We start from the raw sequence: 12,813 nt of genomic DNA on the forward strand, positions 1-12,813 counted from the left end.
TGAAACACTCAAAAATACATAGACAAAAGGCCCGTTTTTTACCTTGGCCGTCCACTTGGCTGTCAATCAAACCAACGAATCTCTTCGAAGCTTTTCAAGTGAAATTATCAAAACGCAAGTCGAGTGTCGTCGCCAGACTTCTGTTTGGTGATAAGCGAACCGGGGCCAAGGCATTGGGTATTAATGGCAATGTGATAGTGGCCAAAATAAAGGCCCAAATAAAGGCTGATAAGGCGAGAGAGAGGGAGAGAGTGGCTTTTGGCGCCCCAAGTGGTAAAACGATTCCCTTATAATTACGTATACGCCACGTGGTCGTTCAGCAAAGTCATTCAACTTGAGTTTTGAAGGGAAATGAAAAAAAAACGGGGCAAGCGGGCAGGTAATATCCATTCAATGTGCTTTTTATTAGCCGGATTGAACTTAGCCAGGGAGTCATTGGTTTTAATTGAAAATTTTCATGGATCGAGTTCCGGAGGCACAAAGTTTATTTCGCCTTTTTAATTGGAAAAGTTTTGCGCATAATGGGGCTTTGAAATACTGTTCAGTGGCATATGGAAGGACTGATTTACTGATTCCACTGAATTACGGGGCTGGTCAGTAAAAGTCGGAATCCAATTCCCACCGATTTGCAGCGATTTTTCACTTGAGCTAATAGCAAAATTGTGCTCGACCTTTTGCGAGGGGGAAGCCAACTGTCGGGGCAAATGAATCAAAATTTATGTTTTCGCTTTTATTTTATGTGAGAGCATATGTTCTTTTTTTTGCAGAGCGCCTTTTTTTTATTTTCTTTCTTTTCCAAACAGACAGCTGTCTTGCGGCTGTCAAAGTTACAAGTTTTGGTGCTCCCCTCTGCCGATTGCCATTATCCACCCTCGTTACTCTATATACTATATATATAAATACATATATGTTCCTGTTGTGTTTTTTGGGAATGTCTGTCTAGCCTGTTTGCTGTCTGTCGCTTCTATTGTCTTAGCCCTGACAGCTATTTGGCTCAAACACTCTGGATATAGCCCGTCTAATGCCAACTTAGTTGCTGGAGTCTCTGAGGAAGCATTTATTGCATAAGGTGTAGCCCGGTGTGTGTGTTATCTGGAGTATGTTTTGGGGTAGAACACATTTTTATGGTTCCCTTTTTATAAGGGAATCGATTGTTGACAGCCACGAACAAATTATTGGGTTGGGTAAACATTAATTGGCTAGGCATCAAGGGTCACATAACAGATAGCGATAAATATAAAAGATAGATAGGTGTATAAGTATGTTTTTATGAGCAAAAAAATTTCGAAAAAATTAAATTTTTGTCGGATATAGATAGATTGATTCGCCTTTTAAAGCTAATCAAGAATATATATGATTTATAGGGCCGGAAATGACTGCCACAGAAAATTGTTAAATTAATAGGATCAGAAAATATCTTACAACAGAAAGTAACTATGATCACAAATTAACTATTAATTAAGTATGAGCAGTAAGTAATTTCGAATATTAAGTATCTATGACCGGTAAGTAACTCCGAACAGTAAGTATCTATGAGCAGGAAGTAACTATGATCAGTAAGTATCTATACCAGTTACTAATTTTGAACACTTATAAACAATGACTTGCAACTTTTGTAACACAACACATTTCTGATGCTTGGATGGCAGCAGTCACTTCGTTCCGGGGATGTTAAAACCAGTTGGGAATTATATGTTCACTAGTGCGAAGTTTGTTTTGGAACAAAGAGCAAGCTATTTGAATGAAACTATGGAGTTATTCTTCTATATAATTTAACTAGTGTATATGTCGGAGCATGGCGAATCGGTGGACTATATATATACATATATATAGCTGCCATAGGAACGATCGGACGATTTTTAGAACTATGATCAGTAATTAGCTATGAGCAGTAATTAACTCTGAACAGTGAGTATCTATGACCAGTAAGTAACTCCGAACTGTAAGTACCTATGATCAGAAAGTAACTATGATAAGTAAGTATCTATACCAGTAATTATGCATGATCAGTTACTAACTTTGAACACTTATAAACAATGACTTGCAACTTTTGTAACAACACATTTCTGAGACTTGGCTGGCAGCAGTCACTTCGTTCCGGGGAAGTTTGAACCAGTTGGGAATTATATCACAGAGAGATTTGTATTGGAACAAATCTAAGAGCAAGCTATTTGAATAACACTATGGAGTTATTCTTCTGTATAATTTTACTAGTATATAAGTCAGAGCAATGCGAATCGGCGGACTATATATATACATACATACATATATAGCTGCCATAGGAACAATCGGAAAATTTTAAGAAAAAAATTATAACTTTTATAGTTTTCTACAGACTTTCATTAAATTTGATATATAGCCATTATTTATTTATCTAGAATTTTTTGTAAGATTTTATGAAAATCGGACTACTATATCGAATTAATCTGCAAGGGTATACAAACATCGAGGTGCCGAAGTTAGCTTCTTTTCTTGTATATTTTGATTTATTTATTATTATTAGTGTAATTATGGAATAATTTAGCAAAAATGAGTGCCCAATATTTTAGACGTAATGAAAATTCCTTTTCATCTTTATCACTCTCGCTATTTGGAATTTGGGCACATGACAAATTTTCCTTGCCATATTTCGGTATCTTGTTTTTATTATTTCGAACCTGCCCCACTTGAGCCAGTTTGAGTGCTGTCTCCTTCACTTGTTAGCTCACTCTATGGCCGTCTCCCTCCGTCTCTGGTCTCTTGAAACACCCTGCACCGTGCACCTCCTTGAACTAAGTGCTTGTGACACTTGCCTCTCCAAGGCTTTATGACAGGCGATGAAATTTTATTTGGGCAAAAGTGTGACAAACTGAAAATGACAAAGTGCTCCGCTTCGAACCAGCTGCTTTTGGCCCGGACTTTAAGCCCGAAAGAGAAGGGGTCAGAGCCGGGCTAAAAGGTTAAAGTTTAAGCAGTGGTACAGGCGGGGGGAATAGCAATGTAAATTAAGTTTTAAATATGCCACATCGAATGGGCTTAAGTCGGAATTAGTTACGGCATCGGATGGATCCCTGGAGAGAACGGGCGACTTTACTGGGTCAGTGGAGAGCTCCATTGGGTTTGCTCGAATGCGCAACTAAATGCGACTGGAGTTGCATGTGGCACACACCAATAATAATAAGTGCACTTAAAGAAATGGTGGGAATAACGTTCAAAGCAATTGGATTTTATACTCAGTGACTTTGCTTTCATTGTTTACTTGGTCACACTGCTTTATTATTTAGAGAAATGGGTCACACTGCACTTTACTCGTATAGAACTATAATTTTGCAAAACTAACTTCATATAACTATCACCTTTTTTGCTCTCTGCACAAATATCCGAGAATGGAGAAACATCATCGCTTATGCATAATGGCCCATGCATATTTAAATTGCCTTCGCTGGATGCTGCAGTTGGTGCTGCTTTAAAAGCAAATTACTTTTGTCATTGCAATGGCTTGCCGCTCAATCTTGTGGAGGATTCAGGAGATGGGCTAATGGAGGGAGGATGCCAGAGGAAGGTCCTTGTATAGCCACTTATTGTGGCACACACTCTGTTGTAGATGCTGCAAATAATTTGCCTTGGCAACGGCAACGGCAGCAGAAGCAGCAGCCACTGAATGTAAAATGTAAAATGTAAAATGCAAAATGCAAAATGCAAGCCCCAATCCGCCCACACAAAACTTAATAATGGCAAACTATTATTCTTCCACCACCCAGCAATGGGCACACACAGTGGTGGAAATACGACAAAGGGAGCTCAACTACAAAGGTTGGAATGATTTTTTATCTGCAATAAAATCAGGGTTTGAAAATTATAAAGTTAAGAGCTGGAAAATGCACTAACTTCTACTATTTTAATATAATTTTTTAAATATATAACTCAGTTTTCTATATGTTTTCCGTATAATATTTCATTCCACTGTGTTACCCCGCTAAATCGAAGACGCCATTTTCCTTGTTGACGACTCTCGGTGCATTGTTGCGTGTGCCGGAAACGGAAATGCGCACATAATTCTGTTAGAAAACATGCAACAAAATGGCGCCCAGACCGCAGGCAAGGAAGATGACCGAGCAGACAGTTGAGGAGAAAACTTTAATTAAATAATACTAAATGCAATTTCGCATGGCTCTCCTGCTGAGGCAGCACAAAAACATGTCACAGAGGCATGGCTTATGGCTGAGAGAGCATCTCCTGGCTAATTTATTTTCCTATTTTCTGTTTATTCGAACACCAGAGAATCCGCAGAGGAAGCAGAATTAACCGAAACGAAACGAAACGAAACGGGGCGAGAGAAAAGCGAAACAAGACAAGAAACTTTAACCCCGAAACTTGTTTTCCAGTCACGTTCATTTTCAATCAAGTGGCATCATTATGCTGGCCAAACAAACTCGGGCTTGAGTTGAGGCTGAAGTTGAAATAAAAATCGGGAAAGAGGAGGCCAGGAAGAGCCACCACAATTGGCTAATACAATGGCTAAATTAGCTTGGACTTCAGAGGAGTGTGTGTGTGATGCCCTTAACCCTTTGCTGCCTGTCTGTCTGTCAAGTCAGTCAAGTCCAGCAATCAGTCCTTTGTCTAGGCCCACAAGCCGGCAACAAATTACCTTTCGAACCACCCGAAAAACCACAGAACCCACTTACCTGGGTGGCCATTGACCAGCCCAGCTAGCGACTTCCTGTTCGTCAAGAGAGAGAAACAGAAGTTGAATCTGAATCACATAAATCTTCTGGGAAATCGCACAAAGGAAGGTCAAAACAGAAACCAAAATCGAAATGGTCCAAATGAAGCATTGACATTTTTGGCATTTATTTGATGAAAAATAGTTTGTGGGTTTTCTCTCCCCTCAAATAAATCTCTCTTGAGCTTAGAAAATCATTTCTAGAAACCAATTTAATTGACATGCAATTTAGCAGGTGTTCGGTTACATCTACCCACTGACTTAATTCAGTTCAGCGTTTCTTTTTAACAAATTGTACAGCCAATAAACCAAACTTTAAGTTCAATTAATTAAACAAATAACATATTTCACAAGTCCTGTGACGCTCCAGCCTTTTTGCTAATTTCAGCAGCTCTCGCATTACGTCACAGAGCCATTAAGTCAAAAGTTGTATTTTTGCAATCAATGAATATAAATTAAAGTCTAGAGAGGAGAGGGAGGAAGGGAAACAGAGACAGACAGACACACACCGATTAAAGAGAAAAACAGAACAAAACTTTATGCAAATGCTTCGAGCTCACCGCAAAACCAATCTAACCAGTTTCCGAATGCAGTGCAAAAATCTCAGAAAACCAAAACAACAAATGACAACCGCGACAAGTATACAGATGGACAACACATGAAAACACACACAGCCATAACAGCCACAAGATATTCAAGATATATCTCTGTATATAAACATTAAATGTGAGAAAATTATGGGTTTCGTATTTAGAAGTGAGTAACACAAGTCTCGTATAAGTAAAAAAGGCACAACTTACCCCTAAACTTTCCGCTGTCTTTGTGGCTTAGAACTCTGTGAAGCTCAAACTGTAGGGAACAGACATGAGGTGGCTGAAATGGAGAGAAAATATGATTTAATTAGTTAATAATTTCCATTTTGATAATTAAATTATTATTTTCAAAGTTATATCTGCAAGAAAATGATTCATTTTGATATTTTTGAAGAGAAATATAAGGTTTACAGGTTATTAAAACATACATATTTAAACAAAGATCTATTATATTTCTCATCATAAATGATATGAATTTCAATACTTTTAAAGACAATTTGCAATTTAAATATTAGTAACAAGGTTTATATTATTTCATACACTGTAAATAGCCATTTCAAGCATTCTACAACTAAAGATAGAAGTCTTGTTCTTGTCTTTAATTACATTTAGATTACATTTTAATTTACACCTGCAATTTAATCATCTTTTTCACAGCGCATGTTCAGGACTAAAGCATTTTCTTTGGCTTCGCTTTTCTTGATAAATTTCTATTTAACGTGCAAATATTTTTTCTGTCAATTTCACCAATAAATGCAATTTATATCTTGAGCCAACAGCAGCAGCAGTGCTGGCAGGGCTAATTTCATATTTCACGTCTGCCAAGGAAAACTCCTTTGCCTTTGCCATTTTCTGCTCCTTCGTGCCCGCAGGGCCATCAATCATACGCCATGTAAGCAGCAGACGCACACAATCGAATCAATATCTGAGTGCAACAAGGAGGGGAAGGTGTTGCAGGAAGGTAGGTAGGTGGGTGGTTGAGTGAGTGTGAGTGCAACGCCCACACCCTTTGCCAGAAAGCATAAAAATTGCATTTGCCACAAATCGAAGCATGGCTAGTGGGTAAAAATTAAGCAAAAGTCAGACCGGGGAAACTTAGAATATTTATTAGGCAGTTTGTAAAAGCACTGAAAGCGATATGAATCAACAAGAGGGGAAAATGTACAGAGTGCTTTAACCATAACAAATTCCCCTTAATTCCATTGGAAACGCCGGCCACAGAGCCATAAATAAACAACAGCAATATAAAGTCAACTTTGGCTTATATAAGTTGTGTAAACAAACTGATTTCCAAGAATATTCAAGTGGCTATTGAAAGAGTATCTGCAAAACTGGTTGCCTGTCTGTAATAATCAAACAACTTTATTAAAAAAGAGATCTCAGTTTGGTTTAGCGGGTTACCCGACCTCCCCCCTCTAATAACTTTATTTTTTCCAGCCATTTGAATTTATTGACACATTTCATTTGGCCAGAATTGCAGGCGGCGGCAGAATGAGGTTTCTGCCAAGTAATTAAGCCCGCTGACGAGCCCAAAAATGTCTCGAAACGATTTTGTAACCGCTTGCCTTTCATGGAGAGCTCGAGCTCGAACTCGACTCGACTTAACTTGGCTGACTGGCCACCAGACACCATAACTGGTCGGAGCAAATGATTTTTAATAACTTTGACACTCATTAAACTCAAATTACATGCATTTGATTACGCAGCCACATGGGAGTTGGTAGTAGTAGCCTTTGCATCTGGGGTTTTACCAAAATCCAAAGCCTCTTAAATTTCATCATCATGACAGTAGGCTTATGTTGAAGATGATTAAAGGGGTAGTAGCCTTATAAATGACTTTTAAACTTGTGGAAAATTACTGAAAGTTAAAGTTGTAGGTAAACAAACATAAAAGACCAAACTTCATAGCCCAATAAAACCGCTCAGTGGTAACCAGAATTAAACGGTTAATCAAAAACCTTAAATTAAATTAATTAAATAGCCAAAGAAGCCCCATCAAATCTCGAGTTTAATTAGCCATTAATTAGCTTGGAAGAGCAAGAGCTCATTGAACCGTTTACATAAAGAATTCAATCCCATTAAAAAACTCATTAAATCAAAAGCAAAAATTCTCACAGAGAAGGGAGAGAGATTTGATAGATTAAGACGTCTTGGCCTGCAAATTAATTACTCACTTTGTCTTTGGACTCTGACAGGTAATTCCCGGGCCCTTGGAGTAACCATGAACTTGACATCTATGAACTGTCGCCCTGCCATTTTTTTGCTTTTTACCTCTCTCTCCACCTCAGCCCTCTTAGCTGTCATGTGTTAACTTCTTTTTAATTGCCACCGGTCTTGGCCAAGTCTCGTTCTGAGCTGAACAATCGTTAAGAGCTCTGCCTTTTTTACGACTCGCGAACTCTGCACTTGGAACGTGCTGGACAGGTAAATGCATTTGCAGCTCAACACAGTCTTCACTGTACTCTGTTTTATTTCTTCGACTGCTTTTTTGTTTTGTATTCAGCATGAAGCCCTGCAAGAAAATCACTTTGCTTTGTGACTTTTTTTTAACCGGGCTCACACCAAACTCCGCCATGTTCGGGGGCTTCCAAAGAGTGGCCAAGATCTGTGAAATGGCACGAACTTGCTTTATGGAAAGTGCCCGGCGACAGAAGCTTCATACAAGCTAAGAGTGCTAATGGAAATTCCGGAATGCGGCTGCATAATTCTTTGGTTTTTATTTACCAGAGACACTCTGCTCTATACACGAGAACACTTTTTGAAATGTGTTGGCAAAAGAGTTTTAGTCACAAAAAGCATAGAATTGCGATTAGCAAGAAGCGCAAAACAGATTTATGGCATTATCTGGCAAACACTTTATTAAAAGATAAGCAAGAATGCAATTTTTTTTTAATAATGAGTCACGAATAAGAAGAAAATCAACACAAAATTTGTTGGGTATTGGTTATGTAGAGGTCAGAGCCAGTTGGGAATTATAAAGTTTCAGTGGGGAAAAATGTATTTATTTGTTGTATTTCTGTCAAGGTTGGTAAATTTGTATTTAAATGTGCATTATCTAGTATCTAGTATGAGAAATTTTTTGAAATAGAGGAAATACCAATTATTACTTAAATATTACTTAGACTCTGTAGATGGTAGAACCACTTAAGAATTGTATCGTTTTTGTAGTAAAAATAGGGAATTGAGGATCCTCTCTTACTTGCTCCAAAATCACCATTCTCGAGTCATTTGAAATTCCCACAAAAATTACAAACAAATAAAAGAAAATTTCAAAAATTACCCACGATTATGGGAATTCGCTCTTTAGCCCCCGAAAAAAGATATGGCCTACACGAAGAAAAGCCATCCAATTAAGCCAAATCGACACTTGCCACAGGAGACAGTTACAGACAAAGCTAAAATAATACTGCCAAGAAACAAAAGGAGGGAAAAGGCGAAGAAAAGACGACACCGTTAACGGAATGACATGCAAAGTGCAGCTGCTTTTCGTGTTTTGGGAAAACTCAAGGGGAAATTCGCAAGGGGCGAGGGACGGGGGGATACACTGCACACATATGGGTGACACGAACAAAGAGCGCGGAGGAAAAGCAAGCAGAAGAGATTGATTCTCGCCGCGTCACGTGGGAAATTTTCAAGTTCAAAGCAATTTTCCAAGGAAGCAAAAGCGACACAAGAGGAGGCAACTGTAAAAGCGCAATACGAGTGCACTACCCGATGGCAAGAGGTTGAAATAAAAATAAAACTAAGCACAGCAAAACACAAAGCGTGCACTCACGTGAGACTTGATAATAATCGGATTTGGGAAATCGTGAAACGAAAAAAGAGGGAAAACAGCGGGCCACCAGGAAAATACTTGCCGTACTAAAAATAACAAATACACAGCGGTGGCTCAGCCACTTGTATCGATTACAGAGAGAAGCAGAAACATAAAAAAACAAAACAGGTTGAGGGTTCTCCGTCTCTCTGGGGAAATGCCAGCTATCCATCCAGGTATCCATCCATCCAACGGTCCATCGTTGTCCCAGGTGAGCTGAGCTCAAGATTCTCCTCCACCTGCTCCTCCTCCTCCTCCCTCTTTTCACTTGGTGGCTTAATGGATGGCCTTCGTTTCAAACAGTTAGAATTAATTGACGTTAATAATGTTCCTCCGATATCAAGATTTATGCTCATCAAACGGCTACTGTGCGCAAAATTCCCTGCAAAACCTGTTCCAGCGGTTCCTCTTTTCATTCAGCCACAAAAATCTATCGGCGTTGACAATTTGTCGGAAAATGGCATTTTCCAAGACTCCAAGTCTTTTGCTGCTTAGAATGTTTATAACCCTGAGCGGTGCTAATGATGATTTCCTAGCATTATGTTTCAGCAAGAGTTTGTTTGTGGAGGATTTACCTCAATTCACCTGCAATTTGCTCAATGACAACCAATAAATATTCAATTTAATGAAATTGCATTTACATTCGCAAATCGCAAAAGCCACTTGAACCACTTTCGCCCACTCAACTTTGATTGCAAAACTGCACCCACTGTCGTCTACATCTACATCTTTCTCTTATTTAGGCTTTCATCGACCGAGAAAGCCATTAACTTGGCCATCCATAATTTTTTAATTTACAAAACTCTTGCCAGTGAATGTCTTCTTTTCCTTTGCCAACTGAGTGGGTCGTGAGTGAGTGTCTTGGCTTGACTTGACTTGATTTAAATAACCCAAAGACATCGTTTATCTTGGATATTACATTTCAAATCACAGCCACTTTATTGGTAGGAAAATCTTAAATAATATTTTTGTACCTGCATAAATTCAACCTACAAGTGTGTCATTTGCTACTCCTGGGCAGCTTTTCTAGCTCCTGCATTTAACCAGCATCTGTTGGGATTCAGTGCAATACAGTGAACAAAAATGCTAATTTAAATACAAACTAAGGAACACAAATATAAGAATTATATACATTAAGACTCCCTTTAATATCCAGTCAAGTTTATTGTAAATTCTATTATATTTATTTAAATTTATTTAACTAATATCTTAATGCTTTTTCTCACTGCTGTCATTTAAGCTGCATTTTACTTCTAAAGGCTCTACTTTTTGCCTCTCCTGGGGGGCTTTTGAGTTGGTTCCTCTGGCCAAACTCCTGCGGGCTTCTTTCTGTTCTTTCAGGCTACTCCAAGTCTCACATCCTTATGCATTTTTAAACAATCGCTAACCCAAATAAAGTTTCTTGCTTTCTGCTTTCTGCTTTCATATTTACGGTTTCTCCCAGGAGCCAAGCAAAGAAAAGCTAAATAAAAAAAAGCAGAGCACACCATCAGGCGCTTTGGCCAGAAGCAACAACAACAACAACAACAGCAGCAAGTGGGAAAAGTGGAAAATGTAACCACTTTTTAGGGCAACAAACCAAAAGAACCTTTTTTTTTTAAATTGCCAACACTGACAGTTAATTTATTATCTCGATCCCGACTATCAGCTCCGCCTTGTTCTTGCCGATTTCTGATTGAATGTTGTTCGAACATTCCACCGAATACTGACTATCTGTGTAAATAATAACATGGAATTCCTACTTCCCAGTGGCAACTTCTGTTTATTGCCACCGTGTTGGCGAGTTTGTGTTCCAACACGAGATGAGAAAAAAAGAGAAGCCCGCAAGTCATCTCACTCTTTCCCAGCATCTTTACAAGAACTTAAATTCTAGTTAATGATGCGCTTTCTAGGGGAGTTTGGGTGAATATTAATAGGGTTTGGGTATTGAAATGGGTTTATTTGAGGGGTTTTATTATGATTTAAAGGGAATCTAAAATGTTCATAGAAGATCAAGTAATCATTCCACCTTTAAAACCCTCTAAAATTTGGATTTCTTTACTTTTAGATACAATTTAAAGTATTTTTAAAAACTATTTATAATACCTCAATGTCTATTATTCTTTAAATAATTCCGCAACCCCGATAACTGTCATAAATAGTGTAATAAAGAAACTTTGGTAGAGCTGAAGTTTTAGTCTTTGAGTAATTACTTAATAATAATAACTATAGTTGAAATAAAAACCCTTTACGAGATTTAAACCCAACTTTCTCTAAAATATTTCTTATTTTTTACCATGAATAATATGCAAAAAGGAAGCTGAATAGTATCTTTTAATCACATTTCAATGCCTACATTTTTCCTTCTACAATTATAATTAATAGAGTAACCATGGTTCGTGACAGCTGTATATATAAAACTCTCTTTTGTACCCGCAGCAGTTGGTGTTCTAGTTTATATCTAACCACTTGTATCTTGTACACAACTTTCGCAAACATAGATAGATACACACACTCATATGGCAGCAATTTCCATTGGCAATTGTGTTCTGGCATCTGCGGCTCTTACAGCTTTCAGTCTTGAGTCTTTTCAGCCTCATGTGAAACTTGGCCATTAATTTGAGCGCCGTTTTAAGGATGTATTTCTGTGAAGAGAATGCGATGGCATGGCATTAGGTATTTCTTCTCATATTTTGCATGCTCTCCTACTGCTGCTCATGGCTGGGCTGGCATTTCCTTTTGTCTCCGGCAATTATGCATTATCTTGGATCGTTGTTCGTTGTTCTCCTTCTACTGCGCTTCAAGCTTTTTGCATTTAATTACTGCTCACATTTCTCAAATCTCTCTCCATCTCCATCTCTCTCGCTCAGTCACCTCTCTCAGGTGTCGTCGGTGCTGCAAGGCATTATCATTACCATTATCATCTGCATCTGTAGCTCACTCTGAATCTGGCCTCGTGCAGAGCCAACATTATGCTCATTATGCATTTCACTCGAGGTCGAGGATGCATCTTCTTCGTTTTTCCCTTTTCCTCGCTCTTATGGCGCTGGGAAAGTTCTCTCGGGGCAAGTGGGAAAACTCTCAACCTCCTGCCGAGTGATTTGCTTATTAAAGTAATTAAGATTTTATGTTTGATATTCATGGTTAAATAAATCGTTAAAATATGGCCAATAAAGGGGAAAGGAAACTATCAGAGAAATATATTATAAAGAAACCTCTAGAATAAATCTTTAAAACCATGTAATTAAACAAGACAAAAAAAGGAAAGGAAAGGTTAACTACCTTACAAAAATATCCCCCTCGAGTGGCATCCAATTGCAACTTCTAGTGGCAATTGAGTACTGCCCGCCCAAGGCTAATTAATTTATGCACCCTCAAACTGAAGGAGATGATGTTGCAGCTGCAACAGAATTCTCCTGGAGCGAGATGCCACGGCTGATTGACTGTTGCCAGACGATTTTCCATCCGATTGCTAACTGATTCCTGGCTGGGATCACATGTTGTAACCACTTCTAATTATGCACATTCGCTGGTGGCACTGTTCCTTGTCAGAGCAACACAGCTAAAGAAAATAATAGAAGAGAAAAGACATAGCTGGAGCTGATGCTGCTACTGCTGCAGGTGCAGTTGCAATGGCAATGGAAATTGGTGCAACGTTGCGGTAAAAAGGCAATAAAGTGGCAGGCAAAGCCATGCAAAGCATCTGGCTGCTGCCCCTCTGCTTT

At 38.6% G+C, this 12,813-nt stretch overlaps 1 protein-coding gene across 16 annotated transcripts in view; it reads right to left on the reverse strand.

Moving 5' to 3' along the window:
* The window catches only part of Prosap (SH3 and multiple ankyrin repeat domains prosap), a 75,699-nt gene that overhangs the window by 39,204 nt on the left and 23,682 nt on the right, over positions 1–12,813 (reverse strand). For 14 of the 16 annotated variants that reach the window (XM_086831405.1, XM_086831377.1, XM_086831397.1 and 11 more), the window contains one exon: positions 5,503–5,575. The gene's annotated coding sequence lies outside the window, so the exon portion shown is untranslated. Of the gene's footprint in view, positions 1–5,502; positions 5,576–5,901; positions 6,039–6,381; positions 6,421–12,813 lie in introns of those variants that run through there. The other 2 variants (XM_086831363.1, XM_086831365.1) reach the window with 2 other exon arrangements.

Source organism: Drosophila serrata, unplaced genomic scaffold, assembly GCF_035046125.1.
Source record: "Drosophila serrata isolate PLE 108 unplaced genomic scaffold, ASM3504612v1 contig_26, whole genome shotgun sequence".
NCBI lineage: Eukaryota > Metazoa > Arthropoda > Insecta > Diptera > Drosophilidae > Drosophila > Drosophila serrata.